At 40.4% G+C, this 14,993-nt stretch overlaps 1 protein-coding gene across 1 annotated transcript in view; it reads left to right on the top strand.

The window, feature by feature from the left end:
* The window catches only part of LOC307031537 (ATP-binding cassette sub-family C member 4-like), a 36,033-nt gene that overhangs the window by 10,111 nt on the left and 10,929 nt on the right, over positions 1–14,993 (top strand). The gene's annotated exons all lie outside the window — the stretch shown is intronic.

Raw genomic sequence — 14,993 nt, 5'->3', positions numbered from 1 at the left:
GGGAGCTACAACCACAACCAAATGAACATATTTTACCGTGATTAAATTGTAATACACGTTTCTAGATGATGCCGACGTAACAACATACTGATACCGGTTAGTAAAAACCATGAATTAATGCTTTGACAAGTCTGCAGACAAGACGGCAGGTGAAAAACCTTTTAAAATGCTTGTTTTCTGAATGGAGATTGGGTCGACCAGGCTAAGCTAGCGTTGTATATGCTCATTCCACACTCATAACAACGGCCTACAGACATAAATAAACCAGCGACTGTATTCGCCATGACACAGACAGTCTGTGGTTTGTACTTGTTTAACTTCTGTACAGTTTCTGAACAGATATGAGGAGCTGTGATCTCTGTGTGCTAACTGCTAACAGCTAATGGCTGATGTTTTCTGGTTGAATCAATCAATCAATCTTTATTTATACAGCCCAATATCACAAATGTTACATTTGTCTCAGTGGACTTCACAGTTTGTACAGAATATCAGTATGACAATACGACACCCTCTGTCCTTAGACTCTCACATCGTACAAGGAAAAACTTCCGGAGAAAACCCACAGTTTAAAGGGAAAAATGGGAGAAACCTCAGGGAGAGCAACAGAGGAGGGATCCCTCTCCCAGGACGGACAGACGTGCAATAGATGCCGTGTGTAAATTGAAATGATAATACATTTGCAACATAGGTAGTCCAAATGTTTGGAAATGCATGTGTGTATAATAGGAAGATGAATCCACAAGGATATCCATCCCGGACTTATGATCCAGGACCACAGCCACGACTCGCGATCCAGGACTCGCGATCCATGACACAGGACCGCAGGATCATCCATGACTCCGGATCCGGGCGTATATAGACACCAAAAAGAAAGAAATTTGGGGAAGCTGGGTTAATCGGAACATGAGAGTACACAGGTATAGACAGAGAGAAGGAAGAAGTAAGATCGCCCCCGACAAACTAAGCCTATATCAGCAAAACTAGAGGCTGAATCTAATCAGCCCTAACTATAAGCTTTATCAAAAAGGAAGGTCTTAAGCGCACTCTTAAAAACGGATGGGGTGTCTGCCGCCCAAACACAAACTGAAAGCTTATTCCACAAAAGTGGAGCTTGATAAGAAAAGGCTCTGGCTCCCATTGTACTTTTAGATACTCTAGGAACAACCAACAACCCTGCATTCTTGGAACGCAATGCCCTAGTAGGACAGTAGGGTATAATGAGTTCTTTAAGGTAAGATGGCGCCTGCCCATTAAGGGCTTTGTAGGCGAGAAGAAGAATTTTAAATTATATCCTGTGTTCTATAGGGAGCCAGTGTAAGGCAGCCAGAACAGGAGTAATGTGGTCCCTTTTCCTAACTCTGGTTAGTACACGAGCTGCAGCATTTTGAATCAGCTGAAGCGACTTGACTGACTTCTTGGTACACCCTGATAATAAGGAGTTACAATTATCCAGCCTTGAAGTAACAAATGCATGGACTAGTTTCTCTGCATCGTTTTGAGGCAATATATGCCTGATTTTTGCAATGTTACGTAGATGGAAGTAGGCGGTCCTTGAAATTGATTTTATGTGGGTGTTAAAGGATAAATCCTGATCAAATATAACACCAAGATTCCTTACAGTCTCACTGGAGGCCAAATGAATACCATCCATAATTAGTATATCTTTAGATAATTTGTTTCGTAGATTATTCGGGCCAAGTACAATAACTTCAGTTTTGGTCGTGTTTAACATCAAAAAAATTATGGTCATCCACGTTTTTAAGTCCTTGAGGCAGTCTTGAATTTTATTTAGATGATTAATTTCATCAGGCTTCACTGATAAATATAGTTGAGTATCATCCGCATAACAATGAAAGTTTACAGAATGATTCCTTATAATATTGCCTAACGGAAGCATATATAATGTGAACAAAATAGGTCCAAGCACTGAGCCCTGTGGCACTCCATGGCTAACTTTGGTTTGCGTGGAAGATTCATCGTTGACACGTACAAACTGAGAGCGTTCAGATAGATAGGACCTAAACCAGCCTAAAGCGGTTCCCTGTATGCCAACTAAGTGCTCTAGTCTTTGCAATAGGATATCATGGTCGATAGTATCAAATGCAGCACTTAGATCGAGCAAGACAAGAATAGAGACAAGTCCCTTGTCTGAGGCTATTAGAATGTCATTTGTGACTTTAACCAGAGCTGTCTCTGTGCTATGATGTGTTCTAAAGCCAGACTGAAAATCTTCAAATAAATCATAGTTTTTTAAGTAATCACACAGCTGTTTGCGACTGCTTTCTCAATAATTTTTGAGAGGAACGGAAGATTAGAAAATAGGTCTATAGTTGGCTAAAACCTCTGGATCGAGGTTGTGCTTTTTAAGAAGCGGTTTTATCACTGCTACTTTGAATGATTGTGGAACATAGCCTGATAATAAAGACATATTCATAATATTTAATAAAGAAGTGCTAATTAATGGAAAAACTTATTTTAACAGCTTAGTTGGAATCGGGTCTAAGATACACGTTGATGGTTTAGAAGAAAGAATCATTGCATTTAATTGTTCAAGGTTTATGGCTGAAAAGCATTCTAGTTTACTATCTAGTGTAATATTAGAACTTACGTTTCCGGGAGCTGTTGATAATACTATACTGGTCAAAGGCAAGAGGTCATTCATTTTGTTTCTAAGAGTAACAATTTTATCGTTAAAAAAGCACATAAAATCATTACTACTGAGTGCTATGGGATTAGAAAGCTCAATCGAGCTGTGGCTCTCTGTCAGCCTGGCTACAGTGCTGAAAATAAATCTTGCATTATTCTTATTCTCATCTGTTAATGAAGAGTAGTAGGGTGCTCTCGCTTTACGCAGTGCTTTCTTATATTCATTGAGAGTAATATGCCAAATTAAACGAGATTCTTCAAGTTTAGTGGAACGCCATATCCTTTCAAGTTGTCTCGACTTTTGCTTTATTTTGCGGGTTTCGGCATTATGCCATGGAGCTAATCTATGTTTTATTTTCTTCTTTTTCTAAGGAGCCACAGAGTCTAATTTTATTCGCAGCACATCTGTAGCACTATCAACAACATGATTCAATGTGGGGTGGTGTACATTTTGTATAAGTTTCCTCCCTTACATGCAGACATACTATCGAGTTAAGTATTGGTGGAATCTCTTCCTTAAATTTGGCTATAGCACTAACAGATACACTCTGACAGAAACTAACAGAATCTAATATAGAGTTAAATGCAACAGTAAGGCTATTTTTATCATCGTCAACATGAATATTAAAGTCACCTACGATAATCACTTTATCTGTTTTAAGTACCAAAGCTGATAAAAACTCAGAGAATTCTGATAAGAATTCTGAATAAGGACCTGGTACACTGTAACAAATAAGATTGGCTGCAAAGTTTTCCAGGTCGGATGCGTGAGACTAAAAACGAGGCTTTCAAAGGAGGTATAATTACATTTTTTTTTAGTATTGATAAGTAAACTTGAGTCAAAGATTGCTGCAATTCCACCTCCTCGGCCCGTGCCTCGGGCAATATGAGTATTGATATGGCTGGGTGGAGTGGCCTCATTTATGCTGACATATTCTTCATGTCTCAACCAAGTTTCAGTGAGACGGCATATATCAATATTATAATCTGATATTAAATCATTTACCAATATTGCTTTAGATGCTAGAGATCTTATGTTTAAGAGACCACATTTAATCTTCCTGTTTTGTTGCACTGTAGTAGTTGTTACATTTACTTTTATTAGGTTATTATGTATGACACCTCTATTAGGTTTTACCTTAAATTGTCCTTGGGCAGACACACACACCGTTAATATTGGGTATTTTATTGGGTTTGGGATTCCTATGAATGACTGCCTAGGAGAGAGCGCAGAGAAGCGTGTAAGACTGCGACTCTGCCTCCTGGTCTCAACTCCAGTTTGTCATGGATTAAGTCCACAAAGCCCTGAAATGTTTGCCGAAATGAGATTTGCACCTTCCAAAGTAGGATGAATGCCGTCTCTCTTAATCAGACCAGGTTTTCCCCAGAAGGCTGTCCAATTATTTACCAAGCCCACATTGTTTGCTGGGCACCACCAAGACAACCAGTGCTGAAATGATGACATGCGGCTATACATGTCATCATTGATCAGATTGGGGAGGGGACCAGAGAAGATTACGGTGTCCGACATTGTTTTAGCATAACTACATACCGACTCCACATTAAGTTTGGTGCATTCTGATTGGCATAAACGAACATCATTACCACCAACGTGAATAACAATCCTACTGTATTTACGTTTATTTTTAGCCAGCAGTTTAAGATGCGCCTCAACGTCGCCCGCTCTGGCCCCCGGAATGCATGTGACTGTGGAGGCTTCGGTCTCTAAATTCACGTGTCTCATAATAGAGCTACCAATAACCAGAGTTGGCTTCTCAGCGGGTGTCTCGCTGAGTGGGGAATATCTGTTAGATAAGTGAACGGGTTGGTGGGGACCTGCGGGTTTGGCGTTATGCCCCTTCTGAACAGTCACCCAATCCCCTGCTGCTCGGGAGTTGCCGGGGGACGGCTAAGAGGAGCTACCTTTTGCCGGTCCGCACCGGCTAACATGGGCTTTACTGTAGCTGAGTTACTTTCTAAGATGCGGAGCCGGGTTTCTATAGGCGCGTTCACACCAAGTACTTTTCCCACAAAGGTTCCTGAGAACTCTTTAGTTCTCATGAACTAAGTACAGATCGCGTTCACACCGGAAATTAGTTCCTGGGGGTGGATTAGGCAAATGACGAAAGTCCCTGCTCTGTAGCAGGGACTGAAAAGGGGGTAAAAAAGGTTCTCTAGAACTAATTTAGTTCCTGGGACTTTTTGTTGTGAACGCAACTAAATCGTAGTTCTCAGGAACCTTTGTGGGAAAAGTACTTGGTGTGAACGCGCCTTATGGCTATGATTCCCGCCTCCAACCTAACAACTATACTACATTTAACACATGTATCGGTACCAGTAAAGGAGGTAGGGAAGTGACCAAACATGAGAAAGTTAGAGCAGGAAATAGCACCCGAGGGTGGGGAAAGAGCCATGGCTAGCTATCAAGCTAAAGTAGCTACCTTTAGCAAACCCGAAAAGAGTGTAGGCAACTGTGGAGTTACAGTCGCTAATAGAAGGAGAGTTGTGAGTGCTTAAGCTGTAGTAACGTGTGATTACAACATCAGGCAGTTGCCGTGATCAAGAGTTTTAAAATGATCGATTAAGTTAAGATAATAAGCCATCAGCAACAGAAAAGGCACACGGGATACCCGGAGATGACAATAACAATCGGAAGTTACAACATGCTTACCGCAATAGTTGAACGTCAGTAACGGCAGGCTGAGATCCTCACCTCTGATTGGCTTCCGCGAGAACGCGTCACGTGAATTTGACGCTCGAGTTGAACAAATTGAACTCTCGCGTTTGACGCGGTCCCCTTCAATCGCCTCAATCGCGTGATTCGCCGCGTCCACCGCTTCATGCGCGCCATCGGAGCGAATTCGCGTCTGATTGTGTCTCTGCATTGACTTTACATGTAATCGCACCGCCCCCAAACGTTGCATCGCGTCCGGTGTGAACGTAGCATAAGTCCAATGGACACGGTCCGATCGTCCCCCAAATTTCGCTTGTATATCACCGGTCCAGCCCTCAACAGCTCTACGTCAATTATGGCGTTTCTTCAAATGCCGTTGCCATGGCAATACAATGCTCGCCATGAAACACGGTTTTCTCATAACTTCAGTGAAAATGCTCCAAACGGCCCAAAACTTCACAGGTTTGGTAACGATGCAGCCATCAATGCATCTAAGCGTATTATGGGGTGTCATCAAATGCCGTTCCCATGCGACAGACCACTCGCCATGAAACACAATGTCGCTGTAACTACAATGGACACGGTCCAATCGTTCCCGAATCTTCACTTGTATCCATGCCTCAACAGCTCTACGCCAAATCTGAGATCTCACCATGTGCCGTTTCCATAGAAACGCATCCCTAGCCTTAAAACACGATATTGTCGTGATACCTATGCAAATGGTCTAAAACAGCACCAGACTTCAGATAATGGTTAATTGTCTGGCCCTCAACAGCTCTATGTCAATTATGGGGTGTCATCATATGCCATTTCCATGGAAACGCATCCCTCGCCATGAAACACGATGTCGCTTTAACTCCAATGGACACGGTCCGATCGCCCCCAAACTTCGCTTGTATATCACGGTCCATGCCTCAACAGCTCTACGCCAAATCTGAGATCTCACCATAGGCTGTTTCCATGGAAACGCATCCCTCGCCATAAAACACGATGTTGTCATGATACCTATGCAAATGGTCCAAACACCACCAGACTTCAGATGACAGTTAATGGTCCAGTCCTTAACTGTGTCTATGTGCCATTAGTGAGTTGTCCTCAAAAGCTGTTTCCATGGCAACGCATCCCTTGCAATAAAACACGATATTGCTATAACTCCGATGAAAATTGTCAAAAAGTTTTAAAACTTCACATGTGTGCCAACAGTCCAGCCGTGAAGACATCTACAGGACACTTTTGAGATTTCTTCAAATGCCGTTGCCATGGCAACACAATGCTTGCCTTGAAACACGGTTTTCTCATAACTTCAGTGAAAATACTCCAAACAGCCCAAAACTTCACAGGTTTGGTAACGATGCAGTCATCAACGCATCTAAGCGTATTATGGGGTGTCATCGAATGCTTTTGCCATGGTGACAGACCACTCGCCATGAAATACGATGTCGCTGTAAGTCCAATGGACACGGTCTGATCACCCCCCAAAACTTTGCTTGTATAACATCGGTCCAGTCCTCAACAGCTCTACGTCAATTATGGGGTTTCATCATATGCCGATTCCATGGAAACGCATCCCTCGCCATAAAACGTGATGTCGCTATAACTCCTATGAAAATGTTCAAAAAGTGCTCAAACTTCACATGTGTGCTAAGAGTCCAGCCGTGAAGACATCTACGGGACATGCCATTGCGATGGCAACGCAATTCTCACCATGAAACACGGTTTTCTCATAACTTCAGTGAAAATGCTCCAAACAGCCCAAAACTTCACAGGTTTGGTAACGATGCAGCCATCAACGCATCTAAGCGTATTATGGTATGTCATCAAATGCCGTTGGCATGGCGACAGATCATTCGCAATCAAGTTAGTTCAAAAGTTTGCAGTTCAAATATTCTGCTGCTTTTCCAAGCCTTTTTACTTTCTTTTCTTCTCTCATCACACATTCAAGCCCCCAGTGTTCATGTATAATTTCAATCTAAATGTTTCACTTTGTTCTTACACATTACATTTCAGCATAGCAATTCAGTGTCAGCTTTTCAGCATAAAGCATTCCCACTAGCAATTTCTTCAGGAATTGCATTCTCTAGTGTTTCTATGATAAGCTGTGCATGTCTGAGAAACAAAACAAAACTCATAATAAAATCCTTGTTCCAGCCCAGCTAGCGGGGAACGTTCTCACAACTTTGGCTAACGTTACCTATTGGTTCTAACAGGTTTTAAAGAAACGTTTTAATCTGATGTTCAAAGAACCTTTTTAGGATGTTTATTTGTTCAAATAATGTTCCTATAAGGTTTAAGGTTAACTAAAACATAACGTTTTAACTGCAACATTCAGAGGATGTTTTGAGGATGTTATCAAGGCCTGAGATGACAGAAAGTTTTTTTATAAAACGTTCCTTTAATGTGATATGTTAACAAAGGTGGAACGTTTTGCCTGCAACATTCTAAGGATGTGTTTTGGACGTTGTTGGGTATTACATTAAAGATGTTCTTTATAAAATGTTCCCTCAATGTTACATGATAACAAATGAAGAACATTCTCCAAGAAACATTCTGAAAATGTTTTCAGGATGTTATTGAGGACTGAGGTGACAGAAAGTGTTTTATAAAATGTTCCTTTAATGTGATATGTTAACAAAGGTGGAACGTTTTGCCTGCAACATTCTAAGGATGTGTTTTGGGCGTTGTTGGGTAACACATTAAAGATGTTCTTTATAAAACGTTCCCTCAATGTTACATGATAACAATTGAAGAACATTCTCCAAGAAACATTCTGAAAATGTTTTCAGGATGTTATTCTTTTTTTTATAAAACGTTGCTGTTATGGCAAATATTAACACGGTCATTTTCAACGTCAGATTTATTTCTAGAGCGCTTTAAAAAACAAACTTGTTGCATTTTTTTGAAAAGGATGTTTAAAAAAAAATCTGATGTCACCATATTTTCCTTTGGAAAAAAACGAACAAGCACGTAAGTCATGATAAGCTGTAAGCAGATATTGCATGTTTGCGGTGGCATGTGTGAGTTCCCAGCTAGAAATGTTTGTTAAGATGTTTTTGATAACATTATTAGAACATTATGCCCTACTGTTCTTAAAACGTTTTCAGCGGGACGTTTTATTTTTGTTCCCAGAATGTTCTTCTGAAAGGTAGGATAACGTTCTTTAAAAACATTCTTGAAATGCTTGGTAATAACCTTCTTGAAATGTTTTTGATGACCTTCTTAAGATGTTTTTGATAACCTTCTTAAGATGTGGTTGATAACATTGTTAGAACATTATGCCCTACTATTCTTAAAACGTTTTCAGCGGGAGGTTTTAGTTTGGTTCCCAGAATGTTCTTCTGAAAGGTAGGATAACGTTCTTTAAAAACATTCTGGAAATGTTTGGTGATAACCTTCTTAAGATGTTTTTGATAACATTATTAGAACATTATGCCCTACTGTTCTTAAAAAGTTTTCAGCGGGACGTTTTATTTTGGTTCCCAGAATGTTCTTCTGAAAGGTAGGATAACGTTCTCTAAAAACATTCTTACCATTTTTGGTTATAACTTTCTTAAGATGTATGAGCGCATACATCTTAATAATAACTGCCGTTCAAATTCTCTACATGATAGGAAAGGAGGTTTCAAACTTCCTTTATAACCTCCTTTAGCTGAGGAACCAATGAACCTCCCTAACCGAAAGGAGAGGAGAAAATGCTGCCCCACAATGCCTTGCAGCCGCAGCATTTGCCATAACACAACAGTCGGCCGTTCACGGAAACAACCGATTATGACGGAGAAATTATATCATGAAACTTTACATTTTAAAACGTATGCGGTAAGTTGCCAAAGTGCTTTGTTTTGAACGTTCATCAGTATTATAATCAAAAAGAGAAATATGAACGTTAGTTTTTACTGAAATGATTAAATAAAGTCAACATTTCACAGAGCTGTGTGGGGTTTGTTCAACTTTTAAAATATGTTTGAATGGTGATGTACACAGTGATAGGTGTTAAGGACTAACGTTTATAATAAATACATCCCAGCTAGCGGGGAACTTACTCACAACTTTGGCTAACGTTACCTATTGGTTCTAACAAGGTTTTAAAGAAACGTTTTAATCTGATGTTCAAAGAACCTTTTTAGGATGTTTATTTGTTCAAATAATGTTCTTATAAGGTTTAAGGTTAACTAAGACATAACGTTTTAACTGCAACATTCAGAGGATGTTTTGAGGATGTTATTGAGGCCTTTCATGTGATATGTTAACAAAGGTGGAACGTTTTGCCTGCAACATTCTAAGGACGTGTTTTGGACGTTGTTGGGTAACACATTAAAGATGTTCTTTTATAGAACATTCCCTCAATGTTACATGATAACCAAAGAAGAACATTTTGGAAGCAACATTTGGATAATGTTTTCAGGAGGTTATTATTTTTTTATAAAATGTTCCTGTGATGCGAAATATTAACAGGGTCATGGTCAACGTCAGATTTATTTGTAGTGCGCTTTAAAAAGGTTTTTGCATTTGTTTGAAAAGGATGTTTAAAAGAAATCTGATGTCACCACATTTTCCTTTTTAGAAAAAAACAAGCACGTAATTCATGATATTGCATGTTTGCGTAGGCATGTCTGAGTTCCCAGCTAGACATTGTTGGTTCTAAAAACATTCTGAGAATGTTACCATTCATTGTTCTAGGAATGGTTTCATCGAGAAGTTTTATTTTGGTTCCTAGAATGTACTTCTGAAAGGTAGGATAACGTTCTCTAAAAACATTCTTAAAATGTTTGGTGATAACATTGTTCGAACATTATACATATATATAAGTGTTTTTGTTGTTTATGCACATACGTACGTATCTCTATTGTCATATGGATCGAATAACTCTTAGAAAACCAAAGACAGACATATAGAAGAACGGACCGACTATCACTGCCCGTCCCTGAAACCCCTGTTAGTGTTTGTATGTGTTTCTTTCGACTGTGTGTCTCTCTCTCTGCCTGCTGGTCTGCTCTACACGGCTGGGAGCACCTGCAACCTGCTCGTCAGCCACACTATGAAAGCCTGCAGCCTGCACTCATTCCCTGCCGGATTGTTGCCGTGAACGGTTTGTTGCGTGCCGCTCTAGCTTTTTACCAGCATATTTTTTGACAACTTTGCCTGCTTTTGCCTCACACTGGTTTTTGTGTCCCTCCCAGGAGGAATCCAAGGCCTTCCACACTCCCAAGACCAGCCAGGCCTCTCTACCCACCCTGGAACAACTGTTTCCCACTGCCGCCATAACCAACCTCCACTCCCAGCTCCCCTTTTCTAATAAACAAATGTTACTTTCACCAGCTGATTCCGTGTCATCCTTTTACATGTGTTAATACTCAAATTCCAATAGTTAAGTAAACTATCATAATCATCCTAATGACCACAGTGGTCACTCTACTTACCCAGGAATTTGGAGTTGAACAATTACAGGAATATTATGTCTTTATGTTCAAATAATGTAAACATATTTTAGTAAATGGTTACCATAGAACATTTGCATAATTTCTTTAACATAAACCATGTTATCCTTCTCTAAAATAATAACATTCTGGCAACATAAAAAATCTAACTTGCAGCTGAAAATGTTTTAAGAACAGTAGGGCATAATGTTCTAACAATGTTATCAAAAACATTTTAAGAATGTTTTTAGAGAACGTTACCTTACAGAAGAACATTCTGGGAACCCAAATCAAAGCTTCTGCTTAAAACGTTTTAAGAATAGTAGGGCATAATGTTCTAACAATGTTTTCAAAAAATGTTTAAGAAGGTTATCCCCAAACATTTTAAGAATGTTTTTAGAGAGCGTTATCCTACCTTTCAGAAGAACATTCTGGGAACCAAACAAAAACTTCCCGCTGAAAACGTTTTAAGAATAGTAGGGCATAATGTTCTAACAATGTTATCACCAAACATTTTAAGAATGTTTTTAGAGAACGTTATCCTACCTTTCAGAAGAACGTTCTGGGAACCAAACAAAAACTTCCCGCTGAAAACCTTCCTAGAACAATGACTGTAACATTCTCAGAATTTTTTTAGAACCAAACATTTCTAGCTGGGAGTGTCCTTTGTACAAATCTGCACAGTAAAGTAATGTATGAAGTGGAAGCCAGTAGTATGAATATGTAGAACGTTTTGTTTTTCAGGCTGAAACAGTGCCCAGCGTGGCAGAGGAGAGCCGAGCTGAAGGAAATGTTAGCGGCCACATTTACCTCAAGTACTTCACTGCAGGCCACAGCCCTGCAGTGCTGGTGTTTGTAGTGCTGATCAGTGTCCTAGCTGAGGTAAGAGATGGCTCATAGGCCTTTAATATACTCCAGAAGCGACTTTATTTGATCTATTTTGTAAAAAGCTCATACTGAGATATGTGCTTCATGTTTCTTTTTGATGTGCTAATCAATGATTTGTACCACAGAAAATGTCTAGTAAAAAAAAAACGTAATTATAACTTTTTTCTATGTATAGGGTGCGTATATAATGCAGGACTGGTGGCTCGCATACTGGTGAGTGTTTATCTAGGGCTTATTCACACTCTATTTTTTTTTTTAAGTTGTTGTTTTTTGAACCATGTAATATGTATTAGTTTGCCGTGCGCCTGGTCTGATTTGTTGATGCTGTGTGTCAACAGGTCGAGAGGGGAGTTCTTGAACAGCACAGCCAGAGATGTTACCCTCAGCTCTTGCATCAATGCTACTCACTCAGAACAAGAGTCCGATCTCACGTTTCACCTTGGCATTTATGCAGGTGAGCCTTCCCTTCCTATCACCACAAATACAGTTTGTGGTGTTTTTAAAGTCTATGTAGAGCATGTTCAATTGCAGTCTTCTTGTTTCTTTCTCTCAGGTTTGACAGCGGCTGCGGTGGTCTTTGGCTACATGCGCAGTTTGGTGTTGTTTCACGGACTGGTCAGATCGTCTCAAACTATGCACAACAGCATGTTCAGCGCCGTCATCCGCACGCCTGTTCGCTTCTTTGACGTCAACCCCATAGGTGAGCCCCGCGCTTAAGAGTCACTACCGTTTAAAATGGAGCCGGGGTCCTGTTTCAATAGTACGATATATTGAGGCAAACCAGGCTTCTGACCTTCTGGTTAAAGAAGTGGCATTTGTTTTTCTAACTGACTTTTCTTTCTTTGCTTTGTAGGAAGGATTCTCAACAGGTTTTCCAAAGACATCAGCCATATGGACTCCCTGTTACCCATCACCTTTGTGAACTTCTATCAAGTAAGAAATCAGTGCCATTTAAATGACACATACACTGATTGTGTTAGTTCTCCAGTTCTTTAAGTCAACAATTCTCGACATGATCTAATTTTTCTTGAACTACTCAATATGTATTATTGTGGTATTGCAGTTATTTTTACAGAATGTGGGCGTGATCGCGGTGGCGGCCTCGGTCATGCCTCTCATCCTCGTCCCCGTCATCCCTCTGCTCTTCATCTTCTTGTACTTGAGACGCTTCTACCTCCGTACATCACGAGACGTCAAGCGCCTAGAATCTACAAGTATGTGTTTATGGGTCCTTTCCATAATATACCATTTCATTTCATTGACAAGTGGGGTTTTTAAATAACGTTATATAATAATGTTTGATACACAGAGATGAGCAGATGAAACTGATGGTTTCAACCCCTCTTTTTTTTCTCCTGCAGCTCGGAGTCCCGTGTTCTCCCACCTGTCTTCATCTCTTCAGGGCCTGTGGACCATCAGAGCTTTTAGAGCTGAGGAGAGGTTAATGAAAGCCTTCGATGCTCATCAGGACCTGCACACAGGTTCTACTTTACTTCATATTGAGCTTTTCATCATAAACATGTTACCTTTCAAAAGTGTGGTTATTATTGTCTGCTCTGTCAGTGTGGACAAACACGGTCTTTGGTGAAATCCATTTTCTCTCTCTGGTTTCAGAGGCGTGGTTTTTGTTCCTGATGACCTCCCGCTGGTTCGCTCTTTACCTCGACAGCATTTGCTCAGTATTTATCACCTTCGTAACCTTTGGCTGTATCCTGCTCAGAGATGGTAAATGCACCCAGAACGACTGTCAATCAATTTTAGTACCAAGCTTCACAAACGAGTGCAATCGGGTACCTGTATTTATGCAGCACATAAATCAAAAAAACATCAGCTGGCTCCTTCCTTTAAGGGAGTTCCCTACAGCAGAAGAGTAATGTAAAACTCTGTGTGTGTGTGTGTGTGTGTGTGTGTGTGTGTGTGTGTGTGTGTGTGTGTGTGTGTGTGTGTGTGTGTGTGTGTGTGTGTGTGTGTGTGTGTGTGTGTGTGTGTGTGTGTGTGTGTGTGTGTGTGTGTGTGTGTGTGTGTGTGTGTGTGTGTGTGTGTGTGTGTGTGGAACGAGCCATTTTGTGTGCGTGCGCGAGAGAGGGAGAGAGAGAGAGCGCACCGGTACCGGAGATCGTTGCTGTTAGCTTCTGTTGCTAGTGGCTGGGTCTCAAACGTTTTGGTCTCGATTAATGTAAACAATTATTTCCCCCTATTTCTGCCCAAAAGAAATCTCTGGCGCCGCCACTGAGCCTGCAACCCCATTTTGAAGAAATGTGCAGTGCAAAACAGGCTCATTGCAGCCACTAATGCTAAGACACACTTTTTCGCCAAATATCAGCATTTTCTTTCTTTTCATTTTTTTGCACAGATTGCAAAGTGGCAAAGTATTATAATTTATTTTTCTAGCAAAGGGATTGCACAATTGTATTATGTATTTATTTTTTGACGACACAGACTTATGGAGCATTGTTTTATTATCACTGTTCTAGCAAAGGAATGCACACGTTCATATTGATGTATTTTAATAAATGTTAACTTGACTATTTGTGTTGGGGGGGCCCGACTTCTTTTTTTCTCCAAAGGTGGGGGCCTGACAGAAAAGGTTTGAGAACCACTGCTGGGTCATTCCAGAATTGGAGGACAATTCATGTCCCCCATTTAAAAAATCAAATAATCCGTGTGTGTGTGTCTCAGGGCTGAATGCTGGGGAGGTGGGGCTGGTGCTGACGTATGCTGTGACTCTGGTGGGCAGCTTCCAGTGGATGGTGAGGCAGAGTGCCGAGGTGGAGAACATGGTGAGAACTGAATGGTCTGTCTGTCTCGTGAAGCAGTGTCTCAGGAATGCCTGGTGGGAATCTGTTCAACTGTCTGCTTGATTGAGTCATGGTCACTGTGACCAAATAAAACATGACACTCTTACACACATGGGTAATAGGATATAAGGATTAGGGCTGAACGATTAATCGATATAAAATCGAAATTGCGATTTGAAATGATGCGATTATGAAATCGCAAAGCCTGCGATTTTTAAAACTTTTTTTTGTTTTACATTTTTTTTTTGTTTCTTGTGTGTCAGTCATCCACACCAATCAGAAGTGCTGTGCTCCACATGTACCAGCCATTGTTAACCAATCAGAAGTGGCCCATGATAGAAGGTGATAGATACACAGGTTGATCCAATCACCATCAAGTATTTTTGAAAGTGCCTGCCCTTTCCAATGGAGCTTTCCTAGAGAGTCAGGTTAGTAATGCTCCATCACATGTTTTACATCTATACAGGGTGAATCTTAAACTGAAGTTTGACTTTAAAGTGGACCTATCATACTATATTTGAAAAATATATTGTTGGGCCATACCTATATAAAACTTTTCTGTGAAGTTTTTTTCAA

This window comes from Notothenia rossii (assembly GCF_949606895.1).
Source record: "Notothenia rossii genome assembly, chromosome: 3".
In the NCBI taxonomy this organism is placed as follows: domain Eukaryota; kingdom Metazoa; phylum Chordata; class Actinopteri; order Perciformes; family Nototheniidae; genus Notothenia; species Notothenia rossii.
Note: the sequence above shows the minus strand (reverse complement) of the source record. Positions and strands in the feature narration are given on the sequence as shown.